Below are 21,638 nucleotides of genomic sequence, written 5' to 3' on the forward strand. Positions count from 1 at the left end.
AGAGAAAGAAAAATAATTAAAATAAACCAAATCAATCGAATTTCTGAAAACATAACTTTTTCTAAGGGTTATATAAAACAGTATAGAAACGGATCCTACCTGTTGCATGTTTGGTCTACCTGGAAAACAAGGAAAAGCTCTCAGCGGAGGCAAAATAACTTGAATTCTGAGAGAAAAAGATAGAAGAATAACGTAATTAGTGAGTTCAAGTTAGGTTGAATTGAAGCTCATCAAATAGGTAAACATATTTCGAACGTAAACAATGCCTGAGGTCCTGAGGTTTTCGGCTTGATATCGTCAAATGTAATGGCGAGTTCGCAGAGCTGTATATTTTAAAAAGAAAAAAAACGAAACCAAAAAGGAAAGGCAGGTAGAGAAGTGCGAAAACGAAAAAAAAAATCCGAAAGAGAGAGGACAATCGAGAACAATTGAGAGAGGAAAGCTTACCCTTTCCAATACGCCGAAAGCTCATTCATCGTCAATTAATACAAAAAAACAAAAATTACAGGAGGAAAAAACTTTAACCTAATTTGAGAGAGAGAGAGGGAGAGACGGATAGAACATTTGAGATTTGTATATGGAGGAGAGAGGAATAAAAGAGTTGAAGCGTGGTTTACTTTACAAACCTAAAGCTTTTCTACACCATTGGATTATAGGTAATCCTACAGTGAAAAATAAAAATTGTATTATGATGAGGATCGTCGTTTAAATTAAACGACACAAAAGAAAGGTGTTTTTTTTCTTATTCTGACTTGAGCTTTAGGATGTAGGTCTGACCCATGGTTATTTTTATAATTTCTTTTATTGGAATTCAAATTTTTTATTATTGATTGAAAAGATCTTCAACTTAAATGGCAATATAAAAAGGAAAATTCCAAAAAGGGTTTATAAAGTTTTGCGCGAAGCAATGGAAACTTCAACTTTTTGTTATTGCTATCACACAACTCTTGAAACAACCCGCAAAGAGCTATATTTTCCAAATTTAGAAGGAATTTATCTCTCAGTCATCGACTTTAAAATTTTCATTGAGCCATTCATGTGTTGCGAAGTAAGTCTCCGCCACCGATTGGTTCGCCCGGTCAGGGACGTGGCCGATCGAAGAACTCTTTCCTCGTGGATCCAAGCCATGGCTATGGAGGGCAACCCAGAATCGACTACCATGTTGCTCATCTTCCCCACATCCTCTCGTTGTCACCAGTATTTTGGTAAGTTTCACTTTTTTATCTCTTCTCCTTTCTTCTCTCTGTCGTTTGATTATTACGTTTTGGGATGTTGTTTTCATGTTTTTTTTCCTCTGGTTCTCTCTACGAGACACTTATGTTTGGTACACCATATGTTCGACATTTTGCGCATTAGGAAAAATTTAACAAACTGTTTTTTTTTTGGGTTTGTTAGTGTTCCTGTGGTTGTCTTGTTCACCTTGTGCTTGTTTATGTGCATAGGATTTTTGTTACCTTATTTTTCTCTCTGCCCCTTTTTTTTGGCCGGTCTTAGTCCCTTCGCTTTATCACTGAATATTCAAAGAGAAAGAAAAATAATTAAAATAAACCAAATCAATCGAATTTCTGAAAACATAACTTTTTCTAAGGGTTATATAAAACAGTATAGAAACGGATCCTACCTGTTGCATGTTTGGTCTACCTGGAAAACAAGGAAAAGATCTCAGCGGAGGCAAAATAACTTGAATTCTGAGAGAAAAAGAGAGAAGAATAACGTAATTAGTGAGTTCAAGTTAGGTTGAATTGAAGCTCATCAAATAGGTAAACATATTTCGAACGTAAACAATGCCTGAGGTCCTGAGGTTTTCGGCTTGATATCGTCAAATGTAATGGCGAGTTCGCAGAGCTGTATATTTTAAAAAGAAAAAAAAACGAAACGAAAAAGGAAAGGCAAGGAGAGAAGTGCGAAAACGAAAAAAAAAAAAATTCGAAAGAGAGAGGACAATCGAGAACAATTGAGAGAGGAAAGCTTACCCTTTCCAATACGCCGAAAGCTCATTCATCGTCAATTAATACAAAAAAAAAACAAAAATTACAGGAGGAAAAAACTTTAACCTAATTGGAGAGAGAGAGAGGGAGAGACGGATAGAACATTTGAGATTTGTATATGGAGGAGAGAGGAATAAAAGAGTTGAAGCGTGGTTTACTTTACAAACCTAAAGCTTTTCTACACCATTGGATTATAGGTAATCCTACAGTGAAAAATAAAAATTGTATTATGATGAGGATCGTCGTTTAAATTAAACGACACAAAAGAAATGTGTTTTTTTTCTTATTCTGACTTGAGCTTTAGGATGTAGGTCTGACCCATGGTTATTTTTATAATTTCTTTTATTGGAATTCAAATTTTTTATTATTGATTGAAAAGATCTTCAACTTAAATGGCAATATAAAAAGGAAAATTCCAAAAAGGGTTTATAAAGTTTTGCGCGAAGCAATGGAAACTTCAACTTTTTGTTACTGCTATCACACAACTCTTGAAACAACCCGCAAAGAGCTATATTTTCCAAATTTAGAAGGAATTTATCTCTCAGTCATCGACTTTAAAATTTTCATTGAGCCATTCATGTGTTGCGAAGTAAGTCTCCGCCACCGATTGGTTCGCCCGGTCAGGGACGTGGCCGATCGAAGAACTCTTTCCTCGTGGATCCAAGCCATGGCTATGGAGGGCAACCCAGAATCGACTACCATGTTGCTCATCTTCCCCACATCCTCTCGTTGTCACCAGTATTTTGGTAAGTTTCACTTTTTTATCTCTTCTCCTTTCTTCTCTCTGTCGTTTGATTATTACGTTTTGGGATGTTGTTTTCATGTTTTTTTTCCTCTGGTTCTCTCTACGAGACACTTATGTTTGGTACACCATATGTTCGACATTTTGCGCATTAGGAAAAATTTAACAAACTGTTTTTTTTTTTTGGGTTTGTTAGTGTTCCTGTGGTTGTCTTGTTCACCTTGTGCTTGTTTATGTGCATAGGATTTTTGTTACCTTATTTTTCTCTCTGCCCCTTTTTTTTGGCCGGTCTTAGTCCCTTCGCTTTATCACTGAATATTCAAAGAGAAAGAAAAATAATTAAAATAAACCAAATCAATCGAATTTCTGAAAACATAACTTTTTCTAAGGGTTATATAAAACAGTATAGAAACGGATCCTACCTGTTGCATGTGTTGGTCTACCTGGAAAACAAGGAAAAGCTCTCAGCGGAGGCAAAATAACTTGAATTCTGAGAGAAAAAGAGAGAAGAATAACGTAATTAGTGAGTTCAAGTTAGGTTGAATTGAAGCTCATCAAATAGGTAAACATATTTCGAACGTAAACAATGCCTGAGGTCCTGAGGTTTTCGGCTTGATATCGTCAAATGTAATGGCGAGTTCGCAGAGCTGTATATTTTAAAAAGAAAAAAAAAACGAAACCAAAAAGGAAAGGCAGGGAGAGAAGTGCGAAAACGAAAAAAAAAAAAAAATCGAAAGAGAGAGGACAATCGAGAACAATTGAGAGAGGAAAGCTTACCCTTTCCAATACGCCGAAAGCTCATTCATCGTCAATTAATACAAAAAAAAAACAAAAATTACAGGAGGAAAAAACTTTAACCTAATTGGAGAGAGAGAGAGGGAGAAACGGATAGAACATTTGAGATTTGTGTATGGAGGAGAGAGGAATAAAAGAGTTGAAGCGTGGTTTACTTTACAAACCTAAAGCTTTTCTACACCATTGGATTATAGGTAATCCTACAGTGAAAAATAAAAATTGTATTATGATGAGGATCGTCGTTTAAATTAAACGACACAAAAGAAAGGTGTTTTTTTTCTTATTCTGACTTGAGCTTTAGGATGTAGGTCTGACCCATGGTTATTTTTATAATTTCTTTTATTGGAATTCAAATTTTTTATTATTGATTGAAAAGATCTTCAACTTAAATGGCAATATAAAAAGGAAAATTCCAAAAAGGGTTTATAAAGTTTTGCGCGAAGCAATGGAAACTTCAACTTTTTGTTACTGCTATCACACAACTCTTGAAACAACCCGCAAAGAGCTATATTTTCCAAATTTAGAAGGAATTTATCTCTCAGTCATCGACTTTAAAATTTTCATTGAGCCATTCATGTGTTGCGAAGTAAGTCTCCGCCACCGATTGGTTCGCCCGGTCAGGGACGTGGCCGATCGAAGAACTCTTTCCTCGTGGATCCAAGCCATGGCTATGGAGGGCAACCCAGAATCGACTACCATGTTGCTCATCTTCCCCACATCCTCTCGTTGTCACCAGTATTTTGGTAAGTTTCACTTTTTTATCTCTTATCCTTTCTTCTCTCTGTCGTTTGATTATTACGTTTTGGGATGTTGTTTTCATGTTTTTTTTTCCTCTGGTTCTCTCTACGAGACACTTATGTTTGGTACACCATATGTTCGACATTTTGCGCATTAGGAAAAATTTAACAAACTGTTTTTTTTTTGGGTTTGTTAGTGTTCCTGTGGTTGTCTTGTTCACCTTGTGCTTGTTTATGTGCATAGGATTTTTGTTACCTTATTTTTCTCTCTGCCCCTTTTTTTTGGCCGGTCTTAGTCCCTTCGCTTTATCACTGAATATTCAAAGAGAAAGAAAAATAATTAAAATAAACCAAATCAATCGAATTTCTGAAAACATAACTTTTTCTAAGGGTTATATAAAACAGTATAGAAACGGATCCTACCTGTTGCATGTTTGGTCTACCTGGAAAACAAGGAAAAGCTCTCAGCGGAGGCAAAATAACTTGAATTCTGAGAGAAAAAGAGAGAAGAATAACGTAATTAGTGAGTTCAAGTTAGGTTGAATTGAAGCTCATCAAATAGGTAAACATATTTCGAACGTAAACAATGCCTGAGGTCCTGAGGTTTTCGGCTTGATATCGTCAAATGTAATGGCGAGTTCGCAGAGCTGTATATTTCAAAAAGAAAAAAAAAAAAAAACGAAACCAAAAAGGAAAGGCAGGGAGAGAAGTGCGAAAACGAAAAAAAAAAAATCCGAAAGAGAGAGGACAATCGAGAACAATTGAGAGAGGAAAGCGTACCCTTTCCAATACGCCGAAAGCTCATTCATCGTCAATTAATACAAAAAAAAAACAAAAATTACAGGAGGAAAAAACTTTAACCTAATTGGAGAGAGAGAGAGGGAGAGACGGATAGAACATTTGAGATTTGTATATGGAGGAGAGAGGAATAAAAGAGTTGAAGCGTGGTTTACTTTACAAATCTAAAGCTTTTCTACACCATTGGATTATAGGTAATCCTACAGTGAAAAATAAAAATTGTATTATGATGAGGATCGTCGTTTAAATTAAACGACACAAAAGAAAGGTGTTTTTTTTCTTATTCTGACTTGAGCTTTAGGATGTAGGTCTGACCCATGGTTATTTTTATAATTTCTTTTATTGGAATTCAAATTTTTTATTATTGATTGAAAAGATCTTCAACTTAAATGGCAATATAAAAAGGAAAATTCCAAAAAGGGTTTATAAAGTTTTGCGCGAAGCAATGGAAACTTCAACTTTTTGTTACTGCTATCACACAACTCTTGAAACAACCCGCAAAGAGCTATATTTTCCAAATTTAGAAGGAATTTATCTCTCAGTCATCGACTTTAAAATTTTCATTGAGCCATTCATGTGTTGCGAAGTAAGTCTCCGCCACCGATTGGTTCGCCCGGTCAGGGACGTGGCCGATCGAAGAACTCTTTCCTCGTGGATCCAAGCCATGGCTATGGAGGGCAACCCAGAATCGACTACCATGTTGCTCATCTTCCCCACATCCTCTCGTTGTCACCAGTATTTTGGTAAGTTTCACTTTTTTATCTCTTCTCCTTTCTTCTCTCTGTCGTTTGATTATTACGTTTTGGGATGTTGTTTTCATGAATTGGTTGCGCTAGGATTAGAACTTTCGGTGGTCGGGAATGAATAATTTTGGGTAATGAAAAAGTCTGGTTGTGTTTGGAGGAATAATTGTTTGTTATCTATACAGTAATATAGGAAGCAACTGAATAATAAACACTTCTAAGATAGGTAATGAAGATGGTGGAATCGTAGGCTATTATAGTGGAGCTGATTAAGGGATATAGGAAGTACAATTCATAAAAAATAGTCACTTGGAAATAAAACAACAAAGAAGAATGAATGATTATGAAAGAATACAGCTTGGAAATCCGCAGGAAAAAACATAGGAATTAGACAAATAAGTGATTAACTGATGAAAAAACAGACTAACTGATTAAAAAACAGAGCCTTAGGGAAATAGATCATTCCCTGATTTTTTTTTTCATAGTAACTAATTACTTTTTATCTTTTGTTCATATATCTTTTATTTAGTCAACGGTGGATGAAATAAAAAAACAGCCGCCACTGAATGAACATAGTTGTAGCGACTCGAAGTTTTAAGATTAATCTTTTAAATTAAGTTAATCCAAGGACGAGAAAATTCTCGATTTGAAGTCATTCAATTAAAGGTTCGATCGGTTATGGTTGAAGTCACAAAATTTTGTGACAAGGACATAATTGTCATGTTTTCTGGAGTTATTTGAAATAAAACGTTGAATTCGAGGTCAGTTTTCTAGTGATGGAAACAAGTAGGGGTTTATTTGCAGAACTTGAGAAAATTCCACACACTTCTATTTCTTTCTTTCTTTCTTCTTTTTCTCCCGATACTTCTTTCTTGTTCTCCTTTCTTCTCCATTCTCGCGCGCGACCCACCTACACAGAAGGAAAAAAAAAAAAAAAAACAACAAAGCTTCAACAACCAAAGAATCACGAAACAAGTCGGCCGATCCTCATTCACTACCTGCTTCACCTCGTTTCTTCTTCTTCTTCTTCAGTCCTCGCGCGCGCCTCCGAGCTCCACCGCGTCGCGCCCGCCGTGATCGAGAGAGAAATAGCCGCGAGCCACCAAGGACCGCCGCCGAGGAAAAGACACCGGGACAGAGAAAGTGAGCACCGAGGAAGCTGAAACTCACGAAAAGTGGGTAAGAAAATTCAAACCCGAATTGGATTTGTGGGATCTAGGGTTCAACATGAAAAATTGGGGATTTTGTTTATCTTGAGGAATTTCGAGAAAATTATTGGTATTGAAGGTTTGTTGAGCTTGTTGTGATGTTTAGTATTCGAAATTGTGGATTTAAAATTGGGTTTGGAATTTTTCTCTTGGATTTTTGGCCGAAATCTAGGGTTGTTCATCAGATTTGGGGCTTTTTGGAATTCTGAGATTTTTGATGATTTTAGAATATTCTCGGATTGAAATTATGCTTGAGGTTGTGTTTGTGATGGATTGATATAGGATTTTTGGACGAGTTTGGTGTTGAATTTGAACTTGGCCGTGTGTTTGGTTCTTTGGCCGTGTGGAATTGTTGTTTTTGACCGTGTGTTATTGGATTTGAAACTCTGAGTATGAATTAGTGGGTGATTGAGATTGGTTATTAATTTTGAAATGAAATTTTGGAATTTAGCGTAGTTTCTCGTACGAGTTTAAACTATCTCGTATCGTTTGAAGTTTTGTTCCAAGAACTTGGATTTCTTATTGTTGGATATGTCTTTGGGTTCTACGATTATAAAATCGTAAATCGTACGTTTGAGTTTGAGTATCGTGAATTACTCATAGGATTCTGATTCGGATTGGTTTGATTTACCGTGATAGGACTCACGATTGAAAGTCGTTTAGAGGGTTCACAGAGTAAGTGAACATCTGGATTCTCGGGTTTAGTGAACATTCGGGTTCACGGAGCAAGCGAACGTCTCGTGGACGAGCTACGTAGACACTTACTCTCGAGGTATGTTATTATAACCCTTCTTTCTTGATTTTATGGTTTGGCCTTGAGTATATATTATTTTCGAAATGAAAATGTTTGTGAACGTGCCACGAAACCCAGAATCGTTTTTAGAAAATGTGGCGGAACTTCAATTCGGTATATCCGATAATGAAGTTGAGAATATTTTCGATATTATACATATATCCCGTATTTACGAAAGGAAATATTTCGTATATCCTGGAGAAGCCGGTTTCATACACACATGTTTACGGTGCGGAGAGTGCACATTGCTCTGATCAGAGGACTGCCACGGGTTAAGTTGGCAGGCGGCTAAGGAGATAGTACACGTTTTAGAAGTCTCTAGGGACATTTAAATTTCTGTCATTTATATTTCTGCTATTTACTTTTTTGCAAGGTATACTTGTACGTGTATGGTGATTTACACGTGACAAGAATAGTAATATTATAAAGCTAAGTATTATTTTCGATTTTTTTTTTTAAATCAAACCATTACTATAGCACCTACTGAGCCTCAGGCTCACCTCTATTTTTCTCAAATTTTTCTTATAATCAGGATGTGAGAAGGAGAAGGGTTAGGAAGACCTCGGAGTTAAGTGTGGTAGAGAGTTTTGAAGGTTTTCGCTGGATAATCTATCAAGTGTCGAAGGTTGGGTTTATTTTTCGTTTTCTTTCTTTTATCTTTGGACTTGTAAAGTAAATAACTGAGTATGCACCGTGGGATAGTTTTGTAAAGTTTATTAGTTTATTTTATATTCAATAATCACACCCCACCTTTCCCGGGGCGTGACAGGGTGGTATCAGAGCGTCTAGGTTATAGAACCTTTAGGGAATGCATACTCGGTTTGCTTTACACTCATGGTCCATTGATTTACTTTCAGAATGGCACAACGTGGTAAGCCGCCTGGTGCGAGACCACATAACGTTCCGCCATTACAAGGACCCGTGCGACCCCTGAACCTCCTAAAGATGTGGCTGTTGCGATGTATCGCGCCTTTCGGGAGATGGCCGCACGTGCACGGAACGAAGTGCCAGCTGTTCCTTCAAGGAGTCAATGTCTGAGAGAGTTTCAGCGACTCCATATCTCTGCATTTAAAGGTGATGCTGATCCACAAGTGGCAGATCATTGGTTTCAGAATCTTATAATGCAGTTGGATACGATCAGAACTCCACAAGAGCATCGCGTAGAGTTTACGGCTACTAAACTCGAAGATCGTGTTGGCGTATGGTGGAGGCAATTGAGGAGGACACGTGATGTAGACGCCATGACGTGGGAAGAGTTTGAAGAGCTGTTTTACAGGCAGTTTTTTCCCACAGAGCTTCCGAGATGAAAGGTTAGAGAATTTATCGGACTTACCCAAGGAAGCATGACGGTGTTTCAGTATGAAGACTCGTGTCAGCAGCTTTACGTGTCGAACAAGACAGCCTAGCGTACCAAAAATAGCAGGCTGAGAAAGGTGAATCTTCTGGAGGACCAACCAGAAATGTTTGTCGTTCAGGAGCTGGACGGGGGTAGTCCAGTGGTGCTGCAAGCGCAAGCCAAGTTGGAGGAAGTGGTACCCGAACGTTTGCGAACAGGTCGTCTGGTGGCAGCAGCTCTATCCCGTATGGCTACACGTGCTACATATGCGGAGAGCCTGGTCATCTCAAGCGAAATTGTCCGAGGAATCAAGGACAACAACCTCCGCAGACTTCCGTTCCACCTAGCTATGGGCCGACAAGTTATGGTTAGCTAAGCTATCAGTCGTTTGTGCCTCGGCCACAATATCGACCACCACCAAGCTACCCACAGTCTCAGGGAATTGTGCCTCAATACTTCCCTCAACCACGACCACAGTCTTCGGGAAGTGTGCAATCCCCGATGCAGAATCCCCTATGAAAAATCTTGTATCAGAATAATCTAGGCTTAGAAAGCAGTGGCTAACTTTTCCAGAATCTTGGAGTGGTCAATTTTTAGTTTTAGATTTAATAACCATGGTATATTGTGTAACATTATGTAATATAATGGGTATTTTGTTTACTGTAGAAGAAACAGTGAATTGAGTCTATATGAACAGTGAAAAACGCGTTCTTTATATATATATATAATAATAATAATAATAATATATATACATATATATATATATACATATATATATATATATATATATATTCAGGGAGTACCGAAACTACTGCACCTAAAGAAAAGGAATACCTATTGTTTTATTGATATTTTGGATAGTTTTAACAGGGCTTTGAAGAAGAAGAAGAAAAATGTCATACGACGACGTGGAGATCGAAGATATGGAGTGGAACGAGGAGCTCCGATCGTACACGTACCCGTGCCCGTGCGGCGACCTCTTCCAGATCACCATGGACGATCTCCGTATCGGCGAGGAGATCGCTCGCTGCCCTAGCTGCACTCTCTACATCACCGTCGTCTACAACCCTGAGGACTTCGCCGGAAAATCCTCCGGAAAATCTCTCAAACAACCTATCGCTGCCGTGGCATGAGATTGCGTAACACTAGGTATATGCTTGAAGACGATTGATTAGGTTAAGTTAGAATGGACGTTGAATTTGGGTAGTAGGATTTCAATTTCTGGAGAATGGGTGTATTTGGCCGAAAATAGCAAAATTGTATTGGTGTTTTTCATGTTTTGATCTTGAATCGTTCAATAGATGTTTGGGTATTGATTATTATTATTTTTTTGAATTGTTGAATTACATGGTTGATAATTGTTCTTCAGATTTCTAGTTGACTTGATTTTGATATTTAGTTTCTGAGATTGGAGTTGCGATTGGTTTCTGTTTGGGTTTGGATCTAAATATGATGTTGAATGTTTGAGTTTATCTATGTATCTAAGAGAGAGAGGCACTGAAATCTGTTATCTTATTGCTGTAAGTTTTTCGGGTTTTTTCTTGAAAACATATTAGGCTATTATGCATAACTTAGATCTCTCTTTTTTTTCTTTCGAGAATAAGTGGGTAATGAATTTGTTAAGTTCCATGTTATTAAAACTTTTGTCTAAATGTGTATAATCACTCATAGCATATTAATATACTATATCCAGTGTTTTCTTCATGTCTTCGAGTTATTATGTGTTTTGTACACCATGTGTTTGATAAGAGAAATTTCATTTTGTAGACCTAAAAACTATTAAAATACCAAGATTAGACCCATTAGTTGAATAATATCTGAAATTGGACTTTTGGACATTTTTCGGACAAAAATGCCCCTGAAATTCAAATAACCCATATTCCTCTCTCATTTTCAAATCTTCTTCATCACAATTCTTGTCACCTTCGAATTGGTTGCGTTAGGATTAGAACTTTCGGTGGTCGGGAATGAATAATTTTGGGTAATGAAAAAGTCTGGTTGTGTTTGGAGGAATAATTGTTTGTTATCTATACAGTAATATAGGAAGCAACTGAATAATAAACACTTCTAAGATAGGTAATGAAGATGGTGGAATCGTAGGCTATTATAGTGGAGCTGATTAAGGGATATAGGAAGTACAATTCATAAAAAATAGTCACCTGGAAATAAAACAACAAAGAAGAATGAATGATTCTGAAAGAATACAGCCGGGAAATCCGCAGGAAAAAAACATAGGAATTAGGCAAATAAGTGATTAACTGATGAAAAAACAGACTAACTGATTAAAAAACAGAGCCTTAGGGAAATAGATCATTCCTTGAATTTTTTTTTTTCGTAGTAACTAATTACTTTTTATCTTTTGTTCATATACCTTTTATTTAGTCAACGGTGGATGAAATAAAAAAACAGCCACCACGCAATGAACATAGTAGACCATAATGAAATAAGGAATGAGAAGATTTAAGGTAAATCGCTTACCTGGATTCTTTTGTTGACTGATAAATTGATATTTGTTACTTTGATGGCTTTTGAAAGTTCTTCAGATATTGTTGACTGTTAAATTGATATTTGCTACTTGGATTGCTTTTGGAAGTCGATAATTGTTGTTGATATTATTTTATCTTTTCAACTTTCAAACTTTGGATCTTTGCCAATACGTTTGCTGTGCTTGTTTTCTTTTCTTTCCTAATTCTGCTCTGGAATTTGTAATCATACTTCCTTAAGTTTTTTGTCAGAAAAATTCCTTTGTTGCTTACTTATATAATCAAACATAAAATATGGTATATACTTTTTTTATTTTATCGGTTCAATCTGTAACCGCTTTTGTCTCCCTTTGTGGTAGTTTTGGTTCCTTTTGTAACCGCCTCAAATAACAAACGCTTCATATGTCACTCAAATTTCTCCCACTTCGATAAGTTGTTATGATAAAAGAGGAATCGCTACTAATTTTAAGAATAACAAAAAAAAAAAAAAATCAAAAACTTTGCAATTTCACAATTTTTATTTTACTACAGTTTTTTTTTTTTTAAGATCGTGGTTAGTTCATGAACCCATAAAAAGAATAAACTACTGATAGCAACCATACAGTTTACTCTTTAGATATAAATAAGCATACTCTGAATAATGTTTTTGAAATAGTTAGTCATTCTTTTGCAGTTTTTTTGGCAATTTTTTTTTTTTTTTTTTTTTTTTTGCAGTTTCCTTTTTCAGCTCTTTAGGCCGTTTTTTTTTAGTTTCTTTTTACAGTTTCTTTTACAATTATTCTGCAGTTCTTTCTCCAACGTGGCTGGTTTTTGGCAACCACTTACTCTCCTCTTTACTTATAAAACCCGTTACATAAAAAATATTGTACCTGCTCTTCTCTAAATCTAAACACCTAAACTTTCTCTCTCAACCATCATTTCCAACATGTTGCCTCCTTCAAATACAATCCGCCAAACAGACTCATTGTCTCATAGAGAAAAACACAATCACATTCTCCCAGAAAATCAAGATGTACAACATCTTGACCTCTTAGCCAATGCTTTAGTTGTATGCATCTTAGCCCAGAAAAAAATCATAATTGATAGACTCTTTGATGCACTGTCGAAGGCATGGAATACACGAGGAACTTTCTCCATACAATCTTTTGGAAATAACATATTCTGGTTTCATTTTGAAAAAGATGCAGATTTGAAAAAAGTTGTACGAGGAGCGCCTTGGCATTTTGACAAAAGTCTTCTCATCATCGACATCCCTACGAATCTCTCTCCACTACCTAAAGAAGATTACATCTACACTCCTTTTTGGGTCCAACTCTATAACCTGCCGATCAATAGCAAAACCACTTCGGTTACTCGCGACATTGCTAGCCAATTGGGTAGATTTCTTGATCTCGATCCCAACTCACTACACTTGGGAAGTGCCTTTCTACGTGTTAGAGTTCTACTTGACACTCGTAACCCTATCCAAAGAGGTATGACCATCACCCTCGAATATTCAAAACAAGAGTTGTGGATAGATTTTCGTTATGAGCAACTACCAGACTTCTGTTTCTTTTGTGGAAAATTGGATCATATACTCTCTAAATGCATCGATCACATGGATTACCAAGAAAATGACTCTCCTGACATAACCCTACCCTTTGGATTCTGACTGAAAGCCACTAGAAAATCGATACGCAAACATCAACCTTTTTACCCGCCAAACTCATCTATTAGATCAAAACGCCCTTACTTTAATAACCCAACTCTTCCTCTAATCCATATCCTTTCGTACAACGACGGAAATCACATGATCTCCCACTTTTCAATAAAATCACCATACCACCCCCTGACACTTCTGAGGATCCCCTCAAACAACATTTTCTCATCATCTTTGGCAATACCTCATCATTTTTAAACCACTCCCCCAGTCTGTGTACTACTACAAACAAATAAAAAAATGACCCATGTTGGCCTTCCAAAATCTCATGCTGAACATTACAAATCCACGACAATGGCAACATCTGAGGTATTTATTCCTCATCTATCTACCATATGAATTCTTAATTTTCTTTTTTCTATACGCATCCACCTCATTTTTAACTATTATTCTAATTTGCCTCGCAGAAAACAACCACAGATGGAACTCATACCTCCGACGAAACAGCTCGCTATACTAGGAAATGGAAAGCAATCATGGAACAAAATGCTATAAAAAAAACCTGGTTGAAGATGGTAAACCAGACGACCTCGAATATCTCTGCAAAGATCCACCAATTCCTATCAAGAAGTCAACAAAACAATCAGCCAATTCAACTGCTTCTATGGGATCAAACCACTAAACAATACCGTTATCTTGCCTTTGGAAATTTTAGATTATATTTCCCAGTTCTTAAGCCATCTGTATCCTCTCAGCTTCTGTTTTTACTTCCTAATATCCTTTGTATCCCCAACTTCTCTCATGTCAGCACTCTATTTGTACATTTTTAAATCATGTATCTCAATAGTATTATCCTGAAACTACATGGGTGTTCTGTTTAATGATATAATTTCGATGTCTTTGTTTTTTATACATCTCAGTATGCCCTCTCACACTTTCACCTTGAAATTCTTTATATAAACATCAATTCATAACTACACCGTAATTGAAAACGGTTCAATTCTTACTTTTTATTTTATTTTGAGGAAGATTCTCCTTTACTGAATGTTTTGAAATCCTATACAAAATTAAAAATCAGTAAATAAAAAAAAATCATATTCTCTGTTTTTGTTACTCTGAAATCTTAACAAATAAATGATTTAGTTACTAAAATATGAAATAGTTTTACCGAGTCCTTAAGATGAAACACAACTAAATTAACCGCACCCCAAGTCTGGATGTATTTAGATTACCTTCTAATTTAATTTTAAAAACAATCTTATGGGCTTCCACAACAAGCCCATTGTTTTTGCCCTTAATTTTAAACTTATGATTTTTAAACGCAAATCATCTTTAACCTACCAACAACCATAATAGTTTTCTACGCATAATAATTATATGTTACTGAAGATTATAACCCACAACCATCTTCACCAACCTTCAAATACCTTATCCATAACAACCAAATCATAAATAATTCTCTCTACTATTCGAGGTAAAATGATCGAATCTGAATCTCACACACTAATATATGTTTACTTACTCTGAACCAACAATTTAGTATTAATACACAATTATTTTTTACTTTCTTCTGCAGACACTCTAAACATCTTCATCGTCCTTCTATTCATGTGGTTCACGGGAAATTAATAAAATTTTGGTAATCAGAATTCCATATTCATAATTTCTTTTGTTTACTTAATATATAATATTTTTACTTTAGAATCTAACAACACAGAAAATTGGGAATTCTTTTTTTAACTGTTGATTTTCTCTTTTGAAATTATCCTTTAAAGAAACCGACAAGGTGGCAAATTATTCATCTAAGGTTTGAGACTCTTTTAGTCACTACTCTATGCACGCGTCTGTGAAGGTTTTGGAAAGCATATAACAAACACAGCACTGCATATTTCAGGTATCTAAGACCACCCAACTCTAAATTGGAATAAAGTTTCGAATAACTCTTTTAGTCAACTCTGATCCCACATGTGACGATACATTAAGGATTATAATCGAGATACTTATTTTCTTGAGGAAACAAGCATAGAATCTGTTGTATTTGGTTGTTTTTGACGGATGTTTTTTTAACCAATTCATATCGTTTTAATGTGAGATAATTATTTTATATTTTACGATGTTTTTTATGGATAGAGATTGAAACTTGGAAGTAACAGATATTTTAATGCGAATTGTCACTTCCTCCTTCACGAAGATCATAATATTAGCATATCTTAATTAGGTTCTCTCTTCTTTAATCAAATTTCTTAGATGAGGTATTTCTGGAAAAAATAGAGTGTCCTCTTCAACAAACAATTTTTCTTTAATATATGATATGTTATTTACCTCTTCCTTGGGAATCGTTTGAGTATTGGGTAAGGCATGTGATATCACAAAACTTGTTGCTCACAATATAAGTGTTCTTCAAAAACGTTTTGTTTCATAGGTATGGTATACAACAACATTGTTCAAACTTAAAATTTCAAAATAAATAAATTTTCAAAACTCGCTGCTCATCCTCTTTGTGGCCCTCGTTGTTGCCGTATCTGTAAATAAATTTCAGTAATCAAACTTTTACCCTTCTTCTTATCTTCATTTAATAACTCTTTATAACCTCACCCTTAAAATAATGCATATTATCTATTATTCCTTCTCACTTACATTGAAAAACCACACCTCTCTATAATTCAAAGCCTAAAAAATTTATACATTCCCTCACAAAAGACTGATCTGATTATACGCATATACCTTTATATATTTTGCATACTTACCTTAACCAATAATTCTGTGCTAAAATTAAGTACTTTTATTTTCTCCTGCAGAAAGTTCAAAACTCCGTGCAGTACAATCACCTACTCATGGGTCTCTAGATTATCTTTATAAACTTTAGGTAATTAGAATTATGCTCATAATTTTGGCTGTTTATTTTACTTATTAATGAAGAGCTCCTAATTTATTCTTCAACCCCTCTACAGCTCCCTAAATACTCATCATGAATATCATTAGCTGGAATGCTAGAGGCCTTGGTAATTCCAGTAAGATCAGACACCTCACCCTACTATATCAACAAATAAGACCAGATATTTTCTTCCTTATGGAAACCAGACTCCCAGAAAACTCCTTATCAAAGATTAGCCAAAACCTACCCCTTGGTATGGGCATTGAAGTCCCACGACAGACATTAGAAGGAGGTTTAATGCCCTTTTGGTCAGAATCCCAAAATCTATTAGTTCTCGACACCTCCCTCAATCATATTCATGCCACACTAGCTATGTCGCCGGATGAACGAATCCATATATCATTTGTCTATGGCTCCTGGAAAGATTATCTTCTATTGTGTATGACTCTCCCTGGATTGTAATTGGCGATTTAAATGAAATCCTCACGAGTGAAGATATATCAAAAGGTGCCATACGCCAAGAACGTTTCATGTCATCCTTTCGAGATTGCCTAGACTCTCTAAATTTATCTCCTCTTCAGTTTACTGGAGATAGATTCACTTGGTATAAAAACCGATTCTCAGCGGATTCCATCAAGGAAAGACTAGACTGGTGTCTCATCAATCCGATCTGGCTAGAGAAATTTCCTGATGTGCGGCTAAATCATCTAGACTTCTTCACATCAGATCATCGAGTTCTGCAACTACTTCCACTTGGTATACATTTACCAACTTTCACTTCTCGGAAAAATACTCTAGGTAATTCTCTATCTGTTAAGACTCATAATTCTTTAAACATAATTTAATTTCCCAGTTTCAAATCTATTTTTTAAAAAAGGGGAAATTATTATCTTGCATTCTTAGGTTTCTCAAGCTGTTTTTATAAAATTTAAAACAATAAACTTTCTACTTGCTGATACTATCACGAAACCACAATTGACGAAACACAAAAAAAAAAAAAAAAAAAAAAAACAATCGCCTTCTTGATAAGGTGTTTACTACATTTAAGATGTTCATTATATATCTCGCTGCAGAATATTTTACTTCAATCGAGTTTCTTCTTAGTAGCTCGAGTCCTAGCAGTGGCTTTGTTTTTATTTCTTATCTCTCTGAAATATAAGTCATAATAGGAAAAAATTCTGTTTGTAACAGGTTTCAAAATCTTTTTCTTTCCAACTGTTAATACTATATTCTTTTTTAGCAAAATAATTAAGCTGTCTATTAATTAGAAGGGCTTATGAATCAGTATCACAAACAACCAAAAACTGGTAGAATAATGATATGCAAGAAGTAGCTTTAGATAAGGATTCAGCTTGTTTGTGTGGAATCAAATTTTTTGTGCCACTGGCTAAAATATACAACTCTGCCATTTTTGAAGTATATATCTTACTTTTGCACCATTATCTTGTTACACGACTAATCTCCATCTCCTCATCTTACAATCATGTCCACTAATTTTCAGATTTCGATTCGAAGCTTTCTGGCTAAACCATGAAGAATGCAATAATATTATAAAAGACGTATGGTTTTATGATACCAGCAATCCAGCCTTACCTCAAATCCTCAACAACATGAAAAGCTATAAATCTCACCTGCAAGCATGGCATAGTACTAATTTTGGAGGCTTCCATAAGAAAGTGAGAGATGTTCAAGCTTCTATTCGTGAGCTAACCGTCTCTGATGAGGTAACAAATATCTTCAATGTAGAATTATATAGCCAGGAAAAAATTCTAGACAGCCTACTCTTACAAGAAGAAATCTACTGGAAACAACGTTCTAGAGTTTCATGGCTACAAGAGGGTGATCAAAATACAAAATTCTTCCATAAAAAAGCATGTCAACAGAAAAAGATGAATACAATCAAGAAGCTACTAACGCCATCGGGTAATGAAGTCACTTCTGATGTCGAAATCCTTAATATAATCCAGAATTTTTTTCTCTGATTTATTCTCGACTAGCCAACCATCCATTGAAGATATATATATCATCCTTAGAGCAATCCCCATCACAATTACAGAGGAAATTAACAGATCTTTACTGCATCCGTTCACCATAGAGATTATTACAAAGGCAGTGAAATCTATGTCGGCAGACAAATGCCCAGGTATTGACGGTCTTCCAGCCATGTTTTATCAACGATATTGGCATATTATCGGTTCATCAGTATCAGCTGCTGTCCTAGACTTACTTCATGGTATAGGAGATTTTGAAAGCATAAACATAACCCTAATCACCCTCATTCCCAAAGTCAATTCTCCTAACACCATTAGTGATTATAGACCCATCTCCTTATGTAATGTCCTTTATAAAATAATAGCCAAAGTCCTATCATCGAGACTCAAAGAAGCGCTACCTATTGCTATCTCAGAAAATCAAAGTGCCTTCCTCTGAAACAGATTAATCCCCGATAATGTACTCATTGCATTCGAAACAGTCCACAGTATAAAGAATAGGCGCTCTGGTAAAATAGGACATACAGCCATCAAACTAGATATGAGTAAAGCTTTTGATCGTGTCGAGTGGATTTTCATCGAACGGATAATGCTCAAAATGGGTTTTGACAGTCAGTGGGTCAGCCTTATCATGCGATGTGTCACCACAGTATCCTTCTCTTTTCTCATCAATGGACACCCCACAGGAAATGTAATTCCGACTCGAGGGATACGTCAAGGCTGTCCACTATCCCCTTATCTTTTCCTCATCTGCTCTGAAGGACTATCATCTCTAATACATAGAGCAGAAAGAAGTTCCGCTTTGACAGGGATCAAAATCGCGAGAACAGCTCCGAAGATATCTCACCTTCTTTTTTCCGATGACTGTATAATATTTTGTGAAGCTACAACAAAAAATTGTGACACAATCAGAGACATCTTAAAACATTATAGTGTTGGTTTTGGTCAACACATCAACTACCAAAAATCACATCTATCCTTTTCACAAAATACTGCTCAGTCAATACAAGATTATTTTTCCGAAATCTTGCATATGACGATCGGAGAATGCCATGAAAAATACTTGGGATTGCCATCCTACTCCGGAAAAGACAAAAAAATCATTTTTGCTGATTTAAAAGAAAAGATTTGGAATAGACTATCATCTTGGGAATCAAAGCTTTTCTCCCATGCAGGTACCATCTATTCATATGCTATTTATATATAAGCATTATTTGCACTCTGAGGTATTTTACGTGGTTATTCAAAACTGTTGGCCACCTTTCTACTTGGAAACTTGTATATTCTAATATTCTAGAAATATATGCCACTGAGCCCAATCTCAATATACTCGGTCTGTTCTTTACCCAGGTTTTGTGTTTGTTTTTAATACTGACTTTGAGACTAAGATATATGTTGTGATAATTCTTTAGATAGAAAAATGTTTATAATGACTTTGAGACAAGATCTGTGTTGTGACAAATCATTAGATAGAAAAATGTTTATGGGTCATTGGAAGCTGTTACTGGTATTAGGCTTATTCGTAGTATATGTATGTTTAGTTCTATTTCGTCATAAATTAGCAAATGTTTGATATCTTTTTTTTCCTTTGGCTTTGATATAATGGTTCTAGATCTGTTAGTTTCATTTTGATGAGAACTGATTTTGGACTCTGATAATAGGCTCTGATCAAGTTTAGAATAGGTTATAGTTGCTACTTGGTAATTTTCTTTTAGGTTTGTCACATTTAACTCTACGTTTAAACTAAAACAATTTTCTTATCAATATTGGAATGCACTGATACACTAATTTGGTATTATTTTTGCATATTGCATATACTGAATCTTTGATTACATACATCTATATTATGTTTTTAATCTGATAATTGTCTCGATACAACTTTCAGGGAAAGAAATTTTGCTAAAAGTAGTGATACAATCAATCCCCATTTACTACATGAGTTGCTTCAAATTACCGGAGTATATTTGCTCTGATATTGAATCAGCGATGGCTAAGTTTTATTGGGGTTTTACATCCAAAGGAAATAAAGTACACTGGAAAAACTGGAAATCCATATGCCGATCAAAGTTAGATGGTGGATTAGGTCTTCGTTCCTTCGAAGATTTCAACCAAGCTCTACTGGCAAAACAAGCTTGGAGAATTCTGGACAATCCCCAATCTCTCCTCGCAAAAATCTTCAAATCCAGGTACTTCCCATATACCAACCTCAAATCAGCATCAATTGGCCATCACCCTTCCATAGTTTGGCATGGCATCATATGGGGAAATGAATTATTACAAAAAGGTCTCCGATGGAAGATAAGAAATGGTATGCGTATCAATATCGCAACAGATCCATGGATACCAACCTCACCTACGTTCAAACCTATTAGTTGTATACCTGAAGGGCCAAACCTAAGTGTATCCCACTTGCTTTTGGATAATAAAGAATGGAATACGCCTATGCTTCATCATCTATTCAGCGAGTTAGACGTCCAACGAATTCAAGCTATTCCCTTAAGTCTAAGGGATAATAGTGACCAATTAATTTGGCACTTCACGATCGACGGAAACTACCAAGTTAAATCCGGCTACAAGTTAGCCAGTTATAGACCTCAAGAAGCATCCACATCGGACTCCTCCTCAACTCACTTATGGTGGAAAACATTATGGCATACTCAAGGTACACCAACTCTAAAAATTTTAAAACCAGATATGCTTTATTTTGACCTCTGTGACATAGGATTAAATACAAACTGTGCTAATGATCTTTTTATTTTTTAGTTAACTGTTGTTCTACACCAAATACATATTCGGTGACTGAATTCATATAATTTACTGTTTTGAACTTCCGCCCCACAATATCATCCCTTCTTGTTCCTATGCCTATTGGAATTATATTACGATAATCTTTTTCTCAAACTTCACAAAATATCATGTTTTAATTTAATTATGTGTTTCTATTACAGTCCCCAATAAGGTGAAGTCTTTTATTTGGCGAGCATATTATAATGCCATACCCACTGCCACTGGACTCTACAGACGCAAGATCATTCAATCACCAAAATGCAATATATGCTCTGGATCCTGGGAAACAGTAGGTCACATCCTCATTCATTGCAAATTCGCAAAAGAAATTTGGAGGACCTCTACCATTAAGCTAAGTTTCAAGTCGTTTTTATAATCTGAACTTTGATGACATCATACACTCGGTCCACTTTACTCTTAATAAAAAAGACTTCTCTTTATTCTTTTGTATCTCTTGGTCTATATGGAATGCAAGGAATAAAATGATCTTTGAAAACATTAAGAAGGACCCTTACCAGATTAATTACATCGTGGACGTCAAATTTTCTTCTTGAATTTCAGGCTGCCCAATCCAGACGCTCATCTTCTGTTAGTTTGCCGAGCGGTCCTGACCCCAAACAGGACCGCTCCCAAGTAAGATGGGTACCCCCAAGTTGCGACCTCTACAAGCTCAACGTCGATGCCTCAATTCCAAAATCTTCTAACTTCGTTGGAATTGGAGCT

General features: G+C 35.8%; 2 long non-coding RNA genes across 4 annotated transcripts; both read left to right on the forward strand.

Annotated features, from left to right (window-relative positions):
- Nucleotides 1-6,666: 6,666 nt before the first annotated feature.
- LOC149393114 (uncharacterized) lies at nucleotides 6,667-10,021 on the forward strand. Of its 3 annotated transcripts, XR_016299856.1 has the most exons (4): nucleotides 6,667-6,982; nucleotides 7,651-7,783; nucleotides 8,337-8,429; nucleotides 8,662-9,836. It is a non-coding gene; the product is annotated as an uncharacterized LOC149393114 (long non-coding RNA). The 3 variants fall into 3 exon arrangements; XR_016299857.1 differs by lacking the exons at nucleotides 8,337-8,429; nucleotides 8,662-9,836 and adding an exon at nucleotides 10,002-10,021; XR_016299855.1 differs by having other exon boundaries at nucleotides 8,337-9,836.
- Nucleotides 10,022-14,641: 4,620 nt separating this feature from the next.
- Nucleotides 14,642-15,193, forward strand: LOC149393115 (uncharacterized). The gene is made up of 3 exons (XR_016299678.1): nucleotides 14,642-14,736; nucleotides 14,839-14,901; nucleotides 15,038-15,193. It is a non-coding gene; the product is annotated as an uncharacterized LOC149393115 (long non-coding RNA).
- The last annotated feature ends 6,445 nt before the right edge of the window (nucleotides 15,194-21,638 follow it).

This window comes from Urtica dioica, chromosome 6, assembly GCF_054948205.1.
Source record: "Urtica dioica subsp. dioica isolate 48M chromosome 6, U.dioica_male_clone48M_v1_H2, whole genome shotgun sequence".
Classification (NCBI taxonomy): Eukaryota; Viridiplantae; Streptophyta; class Magnoliopsida; order Rosales; family Urticaceae; genus Urtica; species Urtica dioica.